The sequence below is a fragment of the Saccoglossus kowalevskii genome, chromosome 18 (genome assembly GCF_978046115.1).
Source record: "Saccoglossus kowalevskii chromosome 18, keSacKowa6.1, whole genome shotgun sequence".
NCBI classification, from domain to species: domain Eukaryota; kingdom Metazoa; phylum Hemichordata; class Enteropneusta; family Harrimaniidae; genus Saccoglossus; species Saccoglossus kowalevskii.
In genome coordinates, this window is record NC_140658.1 from 23029557 (window position 1) to 23044427 (window position 14871).

The 14871-nt window shown below is 41.9% G+C and overlaps 22 non-coding genes across 22 annotated transcripts; all 22 read right to left on the reverse strand.

Moving 5' to 3' along the window:
* Nucleotides 1-30: 30 nt before the first annotated feature.
* Nucleotides 31-103, reverse strand: TRNAT-UGU (transfer RNA threonine (anticodon UGU)). The gene has a single exon. It is a non-coding gene; the product is annotated as a tRNA-Thr (tRNA).
* A 498-nt stretch (nt 104-601) lies between these two features.
* Nucleotides 602-674, reverse strand: TRNAT-UGU (transfer RNA threonine (anticodon UGU)). The gene has a single exon. It is a non-coding gene; the product is annotated as a tRNA-Thr (tRNA).
* A 497-nt stretch (nt 675-1171) lies between these two features.
* TRNAT-UGU (transfer RNA threonine (anticodon UGU)) lies at nt 1172-1244 on the reverse strand. The gene has a single exon. It is a non-coding gene; the product is annotated as a tRNA-Thr (tRNA).
* A 509-nt stretch (nt 1245-1753) lies between these two features.
* Nucleotides 1754-1826, reverse strand: TRNAT-UGU (transfer RNA threonine (anticodon UGU)). The gene has a single exon. It is a non-coding gene; the product is annotated as a tRNA-Thr (tRNA).
* Nucleotides 1827-2334: 508 nt separating this feature from the next.
* Nucleotides 2335-2407, reverse strand: TRNAT-UGU (transfer RNA threonine (anticodon UGU)). The gene has a single exon. It is a non-coding gene; the product is annotated as a tRNA-Thr (tRNA).
* A 498-nt stretch (nt 2408-2905) lies between these two features.
* Nucleotides 2906-2978, reverse strand: TRNAT-UGU (transfer RNA threonine (anticodon UGU)). Its single transcript has one exon. It is a non-coding gene; the product is annotated as a tRNA-Thr (tRNA).
* Nucleotides 2979-4067: 1089 nt separating this feature from the next.
* TRNAT-UGU (transfer RNA threonine (anticodon UGU)) lies at nt 4068-4140 on the reverse strand. Its single transcript has one exon. It is a non-coding gene; the product is annotated as a tRNA-Thr (tRNA).
* A 508-nt stretch (nt 4141-4648) lies between these two features.
* Nucleotides 4649-4721, reverse strand: TRNAT-UGU (transfer RNA threonine (anticodon UGU)). Its single transcript has one exon. It is a non-coding gene; the product is annotated as a tRNA-Thr (tRNA).
* Nucleotides 4722-5229: 508 nt separating this feature from the next.
* Nucleotides 5230-5302, reverse strand: TRNAT-UGU (transfer RNA threonine (anticodon UGU)). The gene has a single exon. It is a non-coding gene; the product is annotated as a tRNA-Thr (tRNA).
* Nucleotides 5303-5811: 509 nt separating this feature from the next.
* TRNAT-UGU (transfer RNA threonine (anticodon UGU)) lies at nt 5812-5884 on the reverse strand. The gene has a single exon. It is a non-coding gene; the product is annotated as a tRNA-Thr (tRNA).
* A 508-nt stretch (nt 5885-6392) lies between these two features.
* Nucleotides 6393-6465, reverse strand: TRNAT-UGU (transfer RNA threonine (anticodon UGU)). The gene has a single exon. It is a non-coding gene; the product is annotated as a tRNA-Thr (tRNA).
* Nucleotides 6466-6974: 509 nt separating this feature from the next.
* On the reverse strand, nt 6975-7047 carry TRNAT-UGU (transfer RNA threonine (anticodon UGU)). The gene has a single exon. It is a non-coding gene; the product is annotated as a tRNA-Thr (tRNA).
* Nucleotides 7048-8137: 1090 nt separating this feature from the next.
* TRNAT-UGU (transfer RNA threonine (anticodon UGU)) lies at nt 8138-8210 on the reverse strand. Its single transcript has one exon. It is a non-coding gene; the product is annotated as a tRNA-Thr (tRNA).
* A 481-nt stretch (nt 8211-8691) lies between these two features.
* On the reverse strand, nt 8692-8764 carry TRNAT-UGU (transfer RNA threonine (anticodon UGU)). Its single transcript has one exon. It is a non-coding gene; the product is annotated as a tRNA-Thr (tRNA).
* Nucleotides 8765-9855: 1091 nt separating this feature from the next.
* On the reverse strand, nt 9856-9928 carry TRNAT-UGU (transfer RNA threonine (anticodon UGU)). Its single transcript has one exon. It is a non-coding gene; the product is annotated as a tRNA-Thr (tRNA).
* A 508-nt stretch (nt 9929-10436) lies between these two features.
* Nucleotides 10437-10509, reverse strand: TRNAT-UGU (transfer RNA threonine (anticodon UGU)). The gene has a single exon. It is a non-coding gene; the product is annotated as a tRNA-Thr (tRNA).
* A 481-nt stretch (nt 10510-10990) lies between these two features.
* TRNAT-UGU (transfer RNA threonine (anticodon UGU)) lies at nt 10991-11063 on the reverse strand. The gene has a single exon. It is a non-coding gene; the product is annotated as a tRNA-Thr (tRNA).
* A 509-nt stretch (nt 11064-11572) lies between these two features.
* Nucleotides 11573-11645, reverse strand: TRNAT-UGU (transfer RNA threonine (anticodon UGU)). The gene has a single exon. It is a non-coding gene; the product is annotated as a tRNA-Thr (tRNA).
* Nucleotides 11646-12154: 509 nt separating this feature from the next.
* On the reverse strand, nt 12155-12227 carry TRNAT-UGU (transfer RNA threonine (anticodon UGU)). The gene has a single exon. It is a non-coding gene; the product is annotated as a tRNA-Thr (tRNA).
* Nucleotides 12228-12736: 509 nt separating this feature from the next.
* TRNAT-UGU (transfer RNA threonine (anticodon UGU)) lies at nt 12737-12809 on the reverse strand. Its single transcript has one exon. It is a non-coding gene; the product is annotated as a tRNA-Thr (tRNA).
* A 1091-nt stretch (nt 12810-13900) lies between these two features.
* On the reverse strand, nt 13901-13973 carry TRNAT-UGU (transfer RNA threonine (anticodon UGU)). Its single transcript has one exon. It is a non-coding gene; the product is annotated as a tRNA-Thr (tRNA).
* A 509-nt stretch (nt 13974-14482) lies between these two features.
* Nucleotides 14483-14555, reverse strand: TRNAT-UGU (transfer RNA threonine (anticodon UGU)). Its single transcript has one exon. It is a non-coding gene; the product is annotated as a tRNA-Thr (tRNA).
* Nucleotides 14556-14871: the final 316 nt, after the last annotated feature.

Genomic DNA, 14871 nt, shown 5'->3' on the forward strand with positions numbered 1-14871 from the left:
TGTCAAACATTAAAAATTCTCTCTAGTGGAAGCCCCCTATGAGATTCGAACTCATGACCCCTGGTTTACAAGACCAGTGCTCTAACCACTGAGCTAAGGAGGCTAGTTGGCCTCTTCAACATTCGTACGAAATTAAAATGAGTCACATTAATATGCTTGTATTCAGTGGTTTCAGTGGTTTTCAGACCGCAATTAACTGTAGGAGTTGCCTCAATGAACGTGAGAAATTGAGTTGAGTCAAAAAATTCGCTTGTCTTGATTGGTTTCAGTAACTCACTCATCGCCCATAAACATACAACATTGACTGGTTTGTTCATCCAAGATGGGAAATTAGCTGTAGGAGTTGCCCTTATGAAATTCGAACTCATGGCCCCCGCTATAACCACAGAGCTACGGAGGCGGCTTGTAGCCTTGAAGATACCGTGTAGGAGTTGCCCCTAAGAAATTCGAAGTAATGGCTTCTGTCTTAACCACAGAGCTAAGGAGGCGGCTTGCATTGCAAATTGAGTCATATCAATGCGCCTGTCTTGATAAGTTTGAGTTACACACAAACATGCAACATTGACTGGTATGTCAAACATTAAAAATTCTCTCTAGTGGAAGCCCCCTATGAGATTCGAACTCATGACCCCTGGTTTACAAGACCAGTGCTCTAACCACTGAGCTAAGGAGGCTAGTTGGATTCTTCAACAGTCGTACGAAATTAAAATGAGTCACATTAATATGCTTGTATTGAGTGGTTTCAGTGGTTTTCAGACCGCAATTAACTGTAGGAGTTGCCTCAATGAAAGTGAGAAATTGAGTTGAGTCAAAAAATTCGCTTGTCTTGATTGGTTTCAGTAACTCACTCATCGCCCATAAACATACAACATTGACTGGTTTGTTCATCCAAGATGGGAAATTAGCTGTAGGAGTTGCCCTTGTGAAATTCGAACTCATGGCCCCGCTATAACCACGGAGCTAAGGAAGCGGCTTGTAGCCTTGAAGATACCGTGTAGGAGTTGCCCCTAAGAAATTCGAAGTAATGGATTCTGTCTTAACCACAAAGCTAAGGAGGCGGCTTGCTTTGCAAATTGACTCATATCAATGCGCCTGTCTTGATAAGTTTGAGTTACACATAAACATGCAACATTGACTGGTATGTCAAACATTAAAAATTCTCTCTAGTGGAAGCCCCCTATGAGATTCGAACTCATGACCCCTGGTTTACAAGACCAGTGCTCTAACCACTGAGCTAAGGAGGCTAGTTGGACTCTTCAACATTCGTACGAAATTAAAATGAGTCACATTAATATGCTTGTATTCAGTGGTTTCAGTGGTTTTCAGGCCGCAATTAACTGTAGGAGTTGCCTCAATGAAAGTGAGAAATTGAGTTGAGTCAAAAAATTCGCTTGTCTTGATTGGTTTCAGTAACTCACTCATCGCCCATAAACATACAACATTGACTGGTTTGTTCATCCAAGATGGGAAATTAGCTGTAGGAGTTGCCCTTATGAAATTCGAACTCATGGCCCCCGCTATAACCACAGAGCTACGGAGGCGGCTTGTAGCCTTGAAGATACCGTGTAGGAGTTGCCCCTAAGAAATTCGAAGTAATGGCTTCTGTCTTAACCACAGAGCTAAGGAGGCGGCTTGCATTGCAAATTGAGTCATATCAATGCGCCTGTCTTGATAAGTTTGAGTTACACACTCATTACACATAAACATGCAACATTGACTGGTATGTCAAACATTAAAAATTCTTTCTCGCGGAAGCCCCCTATGAGATTCGAACTCATGACCCCTGGTTTACAAGACCAGTGCTCTAACCACTGAGCTAAGGAGGCTAGTTGGACTCTTCAACATTCGTACGAAATTAAAATGAGTCACATTAATATGCTTGTATTGAGTGGTTTCAGTGGTTTTCAGACCGCAATTAACTGTAGGAGTTGCCTCAATGAAAGTGAGAAATTGAGTTGAGTCAAAAAATTCGCTTGTCTTGATTGGTTTCAGTAACTCACTCATCGCCCATAAACATACAACATTGACTGGTTTGTTCATCCAAGATGGAAAATTAGCTGTAGGAGTTTCCCTTATGAAATTCGAACTCATGGCCCCGCTATAACCACGGAGCTAAGGAGGCGGCTTGTAGCCTTGAAGATACCGTGTAGGAGTTGCCCCTAAGAAATTCGAAGTAATGGCTTCTGTCTGAACCACAGAGCTAAGGAGGCGGCTTGCATTGCAAATTGACTCATATCAATGCGCCTGTCTTGATAAGTTTGAGTTACACACTCATTACACATAAACATGCAACATTGACTGGTATGTCAAACATTAAAAATTCTCTCTAGTGGAAGCCCCCTATGAGATTCGAACTCATGACCCCTGGTTTACAAGACCAGTGCTCTAACCACTGAGCTAAGGAGGCTAGTTGGCCTCTTCAACATTCGTACGAAATTAAAATGAGTCACATTAATATGCTTGTATTCAGTGGTTTCAGTGGTTTTCAGACCGCAATTAACTGTAGGAGTTGCCTCAATGAACGTGAGAAATTGAGTTGAGTCAAAAAATTCGCTTGTCTTGATTGGTTTCAGTAACTCACTCATCGCCCATAAACATACAACATTGACTGGTTTGTTCATCCAAGATGGGAAATTAGCTGTAGGAGTTGCCCTTATGAAATTCGAACTCATGGCCCCCGCTATAACCACAGAGCTACGGAGGCGGCTTGTAGCCTTGAAGATACCGTGTAGGAGTTGCCCCTAAGAAATTCGAAGTAATGGCTTCTGTCTTAACCACAGAGCTAAGGAGGCGGCTTGCATTGCAAATTGAGTCATATCAATGCGCCTGTCTTGATAAGTTTGAGTTACACACAAACATGCAACATTGACTGGTATGTCAAACATTAAAAATTCTCTCTAGTGGAAGCCCCCTATGAGATTCGAACTCATGACCCCTGGTTTACAAGACCAGTGCTCTAACCACTGAGCTAAGGAGGCTAGTTGGACTCTTCAACAGTCGTACGAAATTAAAATGAGTCACATTAATATGCTTGTATTGAGTGGTTTCAGTGGTTTTCAGACCGCAATTAACTGTAGGAGTTGCCTCAATGAAAGTGAGAAATTGAGTTGAGTCAAAAAATTCGCTTGTCTTGATTGGTTTCAGTAACTCACTCATCGCCCATAAACATACAACATTGACTGGTTTGTTCATCCAAGATGGAAAATTAGCTGTAGGAGTTGCCCTTATGAAATTCGAACTCATGGCCCCGCTATAACCACGGAGCTAAGGAGGCGGCTTGTAGCCTTGAAGATACCGTGTAGGAGTTGCCCCTAAGAAATTCGAAGTAATGGCTTCTGTCTTAACCACAGAGCTAAGGAGGCGGCTTGCATTGCAAATTGAGTCATATTAATGCGCCTGTCTTGATAAGTTTGAATTACACACTCATTACACATAAACATGCAACATTGACTGGTATGTCAAACATTAAAAATTCTCTCTAGTGGAAGCCCCCTATCAGATTCAAACTCATGAACCCTGGTTTACAAGACCAGTGCTCTAACCACTGAGCTAAGGAGGCTAGTTGGACTCTTCAACAGTCGTACGAAATTAAAATGAGTCACATTAATATGCTTGTATTGAGTGGTTTCAGTGGTTTTCAGACCGCAATTAACTGTTGGAGTTGCCTCAATGAAAGTGAGAAATTGAGTTGAGTCAAAAAATTCGCTTGTCTTGATTGGTTTCAGTAACTCACCCATCGCCCATAAACATACAACATTGACTGGTTTGTTCATCCAAGATGGAAAATTAGCTGTAGGAGTTGCCCTTATGAAATACGAACTCATGGCCCCGCTATAACCACGGAGCTAAGGAGGCGGCTTGTAGCCTTGAAGATACCGTGTAGGAGTTGCCCCTAAGAAATTCGAAGTAATGGATTCTGTCTTAACCACAAAGCTAAGGAGGCGGCTTGCATTGCAAATTGACTCATATCAATGCGCCTGTCTTGATAAGTTTGAGTTACACACTCATTAAACATAAACATGCAACATTGACTGGTATGTCAAACATTAAAAATTCTCTCTAGTGGAAGCCCCCTATGAGATTCGAACTCATGACCCCTCGTTTACAAGACCAGTGCTCTAACCACTGAGCTAAGGAGGCTAGTTGGACTCTTCAACATTCGTACGAAATTAAAATGAGTCACATTAATATGCTTGTATTCAGTGGTTTCAGTGGTTTTCAGACCGCAATTACCGGAAGGAGTTGCCTCAATGAAAGTGAGAAATTGAGTTGAGTCAAAAAATTCGCTTGTCTTGATTGGTTTCAGTAACTCACTCATCGCCCATAAACATACAACATTGACTGGTTTGTTCATCCAAGATGGGAAATTAGCTGTAGGAGTTGCCCTTATGAAATTCGAACTCATGGCCCCCGCTATAACCACAGAGCTACGGAGGCGGCTTGTAGCCTTGAAGATACCGTGTAGGAGTTGCCCCTAAGAAATTCGAAGTAATGGCTTCTGTCTTAACCACAGAGCTAAGGAGGCGGCTTGCATTGCAAATTGAGTCATATCAATGCGCCTGTCTTGATAAGTTTGAGTTACACACTCATTACACATAAACATGCAACATTGACTGGTATGTCAAACATTAAAAATTCTTTCTAGCGAAGCCCCCTATGAGATTCGAACTCACGACCCCTGGTTTACAAGACCAGTGCTCTAACCACTGAGCTAAGGAGGCTAGTTGGACTCTTCAACATTCGTACGAAATTAAAATGAGTCACATTAATATGCTTGTATTGAGTGGTTTCAGTGGTTTTCAGACCGCAATTAACTGTAGGAGTTGCCTCAATGAAAGTGAGAAATTGAGTTGAGTCAAAAAATTCGCTTGTCTTGATTGGTTTCAGTAACTCACTCATCGCCCATAAACATACAACATTGACTGGTTTGTTCATCCAAGATGGAAAATTAGCTGTAGGAGTTTCCCTTATGAAATTCGAACTCATGGCCCCGCTATAACCACGGAGCTAAGGAGGCGGCTTGTAGCCTTGAAGATACCGTGTAGGAGTTGCCCTTAAGAAATTCGAAGTAATGGCTTCTGTCTGAACCACAGAGCTAAGGAGGCGGCTTGCATTGCAAATTGACTCATATCAATGCGCCTGTCTTGATAAGTTTGAGTTACACACTCATTACACATAAACATGCAACATTGACTGGTATGTCAAACATTAAAAATTCTCTCTAGTGAAAGCCCCCTATGAGATTCGAACTCATGACCCCTGGTTTACAAGACCAGTGCTCTAACCACTGAGCTAAGGAGGCTAGTTGGCCTCTTCAACATTCGTACGAAATTAAAATGAGTCACATTAATATGCTTGTATTCAGTGGTTTCAGTGGTTTTCAGACCGCAATTAACTGTAGGAGTTGCCTCAATGAACGTGAGAAATTTAGTTGAGTCAAAAAATTCGCTTGTCTTGATTGGTTTCAGTAACTCACTCATCGCCCATAAACATACAACATTGACTGGTTTGTTCATCCAAGATGGGAAATTAGCTGTAGGAGTTGCCCTTATGAAATTCGAACTCATGGCCCCCGCTATAACCACAGAGCTACGGAGGCGGCTTGTAGCCTTGAAGATACCGTGTAGGAGTTGCCCCTAAGAAATTCGAAGTAATGGCTTCTGTCTTAACCACAGAGCTAAGGAGGCGGCTTGCATTGCAAATTGAGTCATATCAATGCGCCTGTCTTGATAAGTTTGAGTTACACACTCATTACACATAAACATGCAACATTGACTGGTATGTCAAACATTAAAAATTCTTTCTAGCGGAAGCCCCCTATGAGATTCGAACTCACGACCCCTGGTTTACAAGACCAGTGCTCTAACCACTGAGCTAAGGAGGCTAGTTGGACTCTTCAACATTCGTACGAAATTAAAATGAGTCACATTAATATGCTTGTATTGAGTGGTTTCAGTGGTTTTCAGACCGCAATTAACTGTAGGAGTTGCCTCAATGAAAGTGAGAAATTGAGTTGAGTCAAAAAATTCGCTTGTCTTGATTGGTTTCAGTAACTCACTCATCGCCCATAAACATACAACATTGACTGGTTTGTTCATCCAAGATGGAAAATTAGCTGTAGGAGTTTCCCTTATGAAATTCGAACTCATGGCCCCGCTATAACCACGGAGCTAAGGAGGCGGCTTGTAGCCTTGAAGATACCGTGTAGGAGTTGCCCCTAAGAAATTCGAAGTAATGGCTTCTGTCTGAACCACAGAGCTAAAGAGGCGGCTTGCATTGCAAATTGACTCATATCAATGCGCCTGTCTTGATAAGTTTGAGTTACACACTCATTACACATAAACATGCAACATTGACTGGTATGTCAAACATTAAAAATTCTCTCTAGTGGAAGCCCCCTATGAGATTCGAACTCATGACCCCTGGTTTACAAGACCGGTGCTCTAACCACTGAGCTAAGGAGGCTAGTTGGCCTCTTCAACATTCGTACGAAATTAAAATGAGTCACATTAATATGCTTGTATTCAGTGGTTTCAGTGGTTTTCAGACCGCAATTAACTGTAGGAGTTGCCTCAATGAACGTGAGAAATTGAGTTGAGTCAAAAAATTCGCTTGTCTTGATTGGTTTCAGTAACTCACTCATCGCCCATAAACATACAACATTGACTGGTTTGTTCATCCAAGATGGGAAATTAGCTGTAGGAGTTGCCCTTATGAAATTCGAACTCATGGTCCCCGCTATAACCACAGAGCTACGGAGGCGGCTTGTAGCCTTGAAGATACCGTGTAGGAGTTGCCCCTAAGAAATTCGAAGTAATGGCTTCTGTCTTAACCACAGAGCTAAGGAGACGGCTTGCATTGCAAATTGAGTCATATCAATGCGCCTGTCTTGATAAGTTTGAGTTACACACTCATTGCACATAAACATGCAACATTGACTGGTATGTCAAACATTAAAAATTCTCTCTAGTGGAAGCCCCCTACGAGATTCAAACTCATGAACCCTGGTTTACAAGACCAGTGCTCTAACCACTGAGCTAAGGAGGCTAGTTGGACTCTTCAACAGTCGTACGAAATTAAAATGAGTCACATTAATATGCTTGTATTGAGTGGTTTCAGTGGTTTTCAGACCGCAATTAACTGTTGGAGTTGCCTTAATGAAAGTGAGAAATTGAGTTGAGTCAAAAAATTCGCTTGTCTTGATTGGTTTCAGTAACTCACTCATCGCCCATAAATATACAACATTGACTGGTTTGTTCATCCAAGATGGGAAATTAGCTGTAGGAGTTGCCCTTATGAAATTCGAACTCATGGCCCCCGCTATAACCACGGAGCTAAGGAGGCAGTTTGTAGCCTTGAAGATACCGTACAGGAGTTGCCCCTAAGAAATTCGAAGTAATGGCTTATGTCTTAACCACAGAGCTAAGGAGGCGGCTTGCATTGCAAATTCACTCATATGAATGCGCCTGTCTGGATAAGTTTGACTTACACACTCATTACACATAAACATGCAACATTGACTGGTATGTCAAACATTAAAAATTCTCTCTAGTGGCAAACCCCTTTGAGATTCGAACTCAAGACCCCTGGTTTACAAGACCAGTGCTCTAACCACTGAGCTTAGGAGGCTAGTTGAACTCTTCAACATTCGTACGAAATTAAAATGAGTCACATTAATATGCTTGTATTGAGTGTTTTCAGTGGTTTTCAGACCGCAATTAACTGAAGGATTTGCCTCAATGAAAGTGAGAAATTGAGTTGAGTCAAAAAATTCGCTTGTCTTGATTGGTTTCAGTAACTCACTCATCGCCCATAAACATACAACGTTGACTGGTTTGTTCATCCAAGATGGAAAATTAGCTGTAGGAGTTGCCCTTATGAAATTCGAACTCATGACCCCGCTATAACCACGGAGCTAAGGAGGCGGCTTGCAGCCATGAAGATACCGTGCAGGAGTTGCCCCTAAGAATTTCAAAGTAATGGCTTCTGTTTTAACCACAGAGCTAAGGAGGCGGCTTGCATTGCAAATTGACTCATATCAATGCGCCTGTCTTGATAAGTTTGAGTTACACACTCATTACACATAAACATGCAACATTGACTGGTATGTCAAACATTAAAAATTCTCTCTAGTGGAAGCCCAATATGAGATTCGAACTCATGACCCCTGGTTTACAAGACCAGTGCTCTAACCACTGAGCTAAGGAGGCTAGTTGAACTCTTCAACATTCGTACGAAATTAAAATGGGTCACATTAATATGCTTGTATTGAGTAGTTTCAGTGGTTTTCAGACCGCAATTAACTGTAGGAGTTGCCTCAATGAAAGTGCGAAATTGAGTTGAGTCAAAAAATTCGCTTGTCTTGATTGGTTTCAGTAACTCACTCATCGCCCATAAACATATAACATTGACTGGTTCGTTCATCCAAGATGGGAAATTAGCTGTAGGAGTTGCCCTTATGAAATTCGAACTCATGGCCCCAGCTATAACCACAGAGCTACGGAGGCGGCTTGTAGCCTTGAAGATACCGTGTTGGAGTTGCCCCTAAGAAATTCGAAGTAATGGCTTCTGTCTGAACCACAGAGCTAAGGAGGCGGCTTGCTTTGCAAATTAAGTCATATCAATGCGCCTGTCTTGATAAACATGCAACATTGACTGGTATGTCAAACATTAAAAATTCTCTCTAGTGGAAGCCCCCTATGAGATTCGAAATCATGACCCCTGGTTTACAAGACCAGTGCTCTAACCACTGAGCTAAGGAGGCTAGTTGGACTCTTCAACATTCGTACGAAATTAAAATGAGTCACATTAATATGCTTGTATTGAGTGGTTTCAGTGGTTTTCAGACCGCAATTAACTGTTGGAGTTGCCTCAATGAAAGTGAGAAATTGAGTTGAGTCAAAAAATTCGCTTGTCTTGATTGGTTTCAGTAACTCACTCATCGCCCATAAACATACAACATTGACTGGTTTGTTCATCCAAGATGGGAAATTAGCTGCAGGAGTTGCCCTTATGAAAGTCGAACTCATGGCCCCCGCTATAACCACAGAGCTACGGAGGTGGCTTGTAGCCTTGAAGATACCGTGTAGGAGTTGCCCCTAAGAAATTCGAAGTAATGGCTTCTGTCTTAACCACAGAGCTAAGGAGGCGGCTTGCATTGCAAATTGAGTCATATCAATGCGCCTGTCTTGATAAGTTTGAGTTACACACTCATTACACATAAACATGCAACATTGACTGGTATGTCAAACATTAAAAATTCTCTCTAGTGGAAGCCCAATATGAGATTCGAACTCATGACCCCTGGTGTACAAGACCAGTGCTACAACCACTGAGCAAAGGAGGCTAGTTGCACTCTTCAACATTCGTACGAAATTAAAATGAGTCACATTAATATGCTTGTATTGAGTGGTTTCAGTGGTTTTCAGACCGCAATTAACTGTAGGAGTTGCCTCAATGAAAGTGAGCAATTGAGTTGAGTCAAAAAATTCGTTTGTCTTGATTGATTTCAGTAACTCACTCATCGCCCATAAACATACAACATTGACTGGTTTGTTCATCCAAGATGGGAAATTAGCTGTAGGAGTTGCCCTTATGAAATTCGAACTCATGGCCCCCGCTATAACCACAGAGCTACGGAGGCGGCTTGTAGCCTTGAAGATACCGTGTTGGAGTTGCCCCTAAGAAATTCGAAGTAATGGCTTCTGTCTTAACCACAGAGCTAAGGAGGCGGCTTGCATTGCAAATTGAGTCATATCAATGCGCCTGTCTTGATAAGTTTGAGTTACACACTCATTACACATAAACATGCAACATTGACTGGTATGTCAAACATTAAAAATTCTCTCTAGTGGAAGCCCGCTATGAGATTCGAACTCATGACCCCTGGTTTACAAGACCAGTGCTCTAACCACTGAGCTAAGGAGGCTAGTTGAACTCTTCAACATTCGTACGAAATTAAAATGGGTCACATTAATATGCTTGTATTGAGTAGTTTCAGTGGTTTTCAGACCGCAATTAACTGTAGGAGTTGCCTCAATGAAAGTGAGAAATTGAGTTGAGTCAAAAAATTCGCTTGTCTTGATTGGTTTCAGTAACTCACTCATCGCCCATAAACATACAACGTTGACTGGTTTGTTCATCCAAGATGGAAAATTAGCTGTAGGAGTTGCCCTTATGAAATTCGAACTCATGGCCCCGCTATAACCACGGAGCTAAGGAGGCGGCTTGCAGCCATGAAGATACCGTGCAGGAGTTGCCCCTAAGAATTTCGAAGTAATGGCTTCTGTTTTAACCACAGAGCTAAGGAGGCGGCTTGCATTGCAAATTGACTCATATCAATGCGCCTGTCTTGATAAGTTTGAGTTACACACTCATTACACATAAACATGCAACATTGACTGGTATGTCAAACATTAAAAATTCTCTCTAGTGGTAGCCCGCTATGAGATTCGAACTCATGACCCCTGGTTTACAAGACCAGTGCTCTAACCACTGAGCTAAGGAGGCTAGTTGAACTCTTCACCATTCGTACGAAATTAAAATGGGTCACATTAATATGCTTGTATTGAGTAGTTTCAGTGGTTTTCAGACCGCAATTAACTGTAGGAGTTGCCTCAATGAAAGTGCGAAATTGAGTTGAGTCAAAAAAATCGCTTGTCTTGATTGGTTTCAGTAACTCACTCATCGCCCATAAACATATAACATTGACTGGTTTGTTCATCCAAGATGGGAAATTAGCTGTAGGAGTTGCCCTTATGAAATTCGAACTCATGGCCCCAGCTATAACCACAGAGCTACGGAGGCGGCTTGTAGCCTTGAAGATACCGTGTTGGAGTTGCCCCTAAGAAATTCGAAGTAATGGCTTCTGTCTGAACCACATAGCTAAGGAGGCGGCTTGCTTTGCAAATTAAGTCATATCAATGCGCCTGTCTTGATAAACATGCAACATTGACTGGTATGTCAAACATTAAAAATTCTCTCTAGTGGAAGCCCCCTATGAGATTCGAACTCATGACCCCTGGTTTACAAGACCAGTGCTCTAACCACTGAGCTAAGGAGGCTAGTTGGACTCTTCAACATTCGTACGAAATTAAAATGAGTCACATTAATATGCTTGTATTGAGTGGTTTCAGTCGTTTTCAGACCGCAATTAACTGTTGGAGTTGCCTCAATGAAAGTGAGAAATTGAGTTGAGTCAAAAAATTCGCTTGTCTTGATTGGTTTCAGTAACTCACTCATCGCCCATAAACATACAACATTGACTGGTTTGTTCATCCAAGATGGGAAATTAGCTGCAGGAGTTGCCCTTATGAAAGTCGAACTCGTGGCCCCCGCTATAACCACAGAGCTACGGAGGTGGCTTGTAGCCTTGAAGATACCGTGTAGGAGTTGCCCCTAAGAAATTCGAAGTAATGGCTTCTGTCTTAACCACAGAGCTAAGGAGGCGGCTTGCATTGCAAATTGAGTCATATCAATGCGCCTGTCTTGATAAGTTTGAGTTACACACTCATTACACATAAACATGCAACATTGACTGGTATGTCAAACATTAAAAATTCTCTCTAGTGGAAGCCCGCTATGAGATTCGAACTCATGACCCCTGGTTTACAAGACCAGTGCTCTAACCACTGAGCTAAGGAGGCTAGTTGAACTCTTCAACATTCGTACGAAATTAAAATGGGTCACATTAATATGCTTGTATTGAGTAGTTTCAGTGGTTTTCAGACCGCAATTAACTGTAGGAGTTGCCTCAATGAAAGTGAGCAATTGAGTTGAGTCAAAAAATTCGTTTGTCTTGATTGATTTCAGTAACTCACTCATCGCCCATAAACATACAACATTGACTGGTTTGTTCATCCAAGATGGGAAATTAGCTGTAGGAGTTGCCCTTATGAAATTCGAACTCATGGCCCCCGCTATAACCACAGAGCTACGGAGGCGGCTTGTAGCCTTGAAGATACTGTGTTGGAGTTGCCCCTAAGAAATTCGAAGTAATGGCTTCTGTCTTAACCGCAGAGCTAAGGAGGCGGCTTGCATTGCAAATTGACTCATATCAATGCGCCTGTCTTGATAAGTTTGAGTTACACACTCATTACACATAAACATGCAACATTGACTGGTATGTCAAACATTAAAAATTCTCTCTAGTGGAAGCCCGCTATGAGATTCGAACTCATGACCCCTGGTTTACAAGACCAGTGCTCTAACCACTGAGCTAAGGAGGCTAGTTGAACTCTTCAACATTCGTACGAAATTAAAATGGGTCACATTAATATGCTTGTATTGAGTAGTTTCAGTGGTTTTCAGACCGCAATTAACTGTAGGAGTTGCCTCAATGAAAGTGCGAAATTGAGTTGAGTCAAAAAATTCGCTTGTCTTGATTGGTTTCAGTAACTCACTCATCGCCCATAAACATATAACATTGACTGGTTTGTTCATCCAAGATGGGAAATTAGCTGTAGGAGTTGCCCTTATGAAATTCGAACTCATGGCCCCAGCTATAACCACAGAGCTACGGAGGCGGCTTGTAGCCTTGAAGATACCGTGTTGGAGTTGCCCCTAAGAAATTCGAAGTAATGGCTTCTGTCTGAACCACAGAGCTAAGGAGGCGGCTTGCTTTGCAAATTAAGTCATATCAATGCGCCTGTCTTGATAAGTTTGAGTTACACACTCATTACACATAAACATGCAACATTGACTGGTATGTCAAACATTAAAAATTCTCTCTAGTGGAAGCCCCCTATGAGATTCGAACTCATGACCCCTGGTTTACAAGACCAGTGCTCTAACCACTGAGCTAAGGAGGCTAGTTGGACTCTTCAACATTCGTACGAAATTAAAATGAGTCACATTAATATGCTTGTATTCAGTGGTTTCAGTGGTTTTCAGGCCGCAATTAACTGTAGGAGTTGCCTCAATGAAAGTGAGAAATTGAGTTGAGTCAAAAAATTCGCTTGTCTTGATTGGTTTCAGTAACTCACTCATCGCCCATAAACATACAACATTGACTGGTTTGTTCATCCAAGATGGGAAATTAGCTGTAGGAGTTGCCCTTATGAAATTCGAACTCATGGCCCCCGCTACAACCACAGAGCTACGGAGGCGGCTTGTAGCCTTGAAGATACCGTGTAGGAGTTGCCCCTAAGAAATTCGAAGTAATGGCTTCTGTCTTAACCACAGAGCTAAGGAGGCGGCTTGCATTGCAAATTGAGTCATATCAATGCGCCTGTCTTGATAAGTTTGAGTTACACACTCATTACACATAAACATGCAACATTGACTGGTATGTCAAACATTAAAAATTCTCTCTAGTGGAAGCCCAATATGAGATTCGAACTCATGACCCCTGGTGTACAAGACCAGTGCTCCAACCACTGAGCAAAGGAGGCTAGTTGCACTCTTCAACATTCGTACGAAATTAAAATGAGTCACATTAATATGCTTGTATTGAGTGGTTTCAGTGGTTTTCAGACCGCAATTAACTGTAGGAGTTGCCTCAATGAAAGTGAGCAATTGAGTTGAGTCAAAAAATTCGTTTGTCTTGATTGATTTCAGTAACTCACTCATCGCCCATGAACATACAACATTGACTGGTTTGTTCATCCAAGATGGGAAATTAGCTGTAGGAGTTGCCCTTATGAAATTCGAACTCATGGCCCCCGCTATAACCACAGAGCTACGGAGGCGGCTTGTAGCCTTGAAGATACCGTGTTGGAGTTGCCCCTAAGAAATTCGAAGTAATGGCTTCTGTCTTAACCACAGAGCTAAGGAGGCGGATTGCATTGCAAATTGACTCATATCAATGCGCCTGTCTTGATAAGTTTGAGTTACACACTCATTACACATAAACATGCAACATTAACTGGTATGTCAAACATTAAAAATTCTCTCTAGTGGAAGCCCGCTATGAGATTCGAACTCATGACCCCTGGTTTACAAGACCAGTGCTCTAAACACTGAGCTAAGGAGGCTAGTTGAACTCTTCAACATTCGTACGAAATTAAAATGGGTCACATTAATATGCTTGTATTGAGTAGTTTCAGTGGTTTTCAGACCGCAATTAACTGCAGGAGTTGCCTCAATGAAAGTGCGAAATTGAGTTGAGTCAAAAAATTCGCTTGTCTTGATTGGTTTCAGTAACTCACTCATCGCCCATAAACATATAACATTGACTGGTTTGTTCATCCAAGATGGGAAATTAGCTGTAGGAGTTGCCCTTATGAAATTCGAACTCATGGCCCCAGCTATAACCACAGAGCTACGGAGGCGGCTTGTAGCCTTGAAGATACCGTGTTGGAGTTGCCCCTAAGAAATTCGAAGTAATGGCTTCTATCTGAACCACAGAGCTAAGGAGGCGGCTTGCTTTGCAAATTAAGTCATATCAATGCGCCTGTCTTGATAAGTTTGAGTTACACACTCATTACACATAAACATGCAACATTGACTGGTATGTCAAACATTAAAAATTCTCTCTAGTGGAAGCCCCCTATGAGATTCGAACTCATGGCCGCTGGTTTACAAGACCAGTGCTCTAACCACTGAGCTAAGGAGGCTAGTTGGACTCTTCAACATTCGTACGAAATTAAAATGAGTCACATTAATATGCTTGTATTGAGTGGTTTCAGTGGTTTTCAGACCGCAATTAACTGTTGGAGTTGCCTCAATGAAAGTGAGAAATTGAGTTGAGTCAAAAAATTCGCTTGTCTTGATTGGTTTCAGTAACTCACTCATCGCCCATAAACATACAACATTGACTGGTTTGTTCATCCAAGATGGAAAATTAGCTGTAGGAGTTGCCCTTATGAAATTCGAACTTATGGCCCCACTATAACCACGGAGCTAAGGATGCAGCTTGTAGCCTTGAAGATA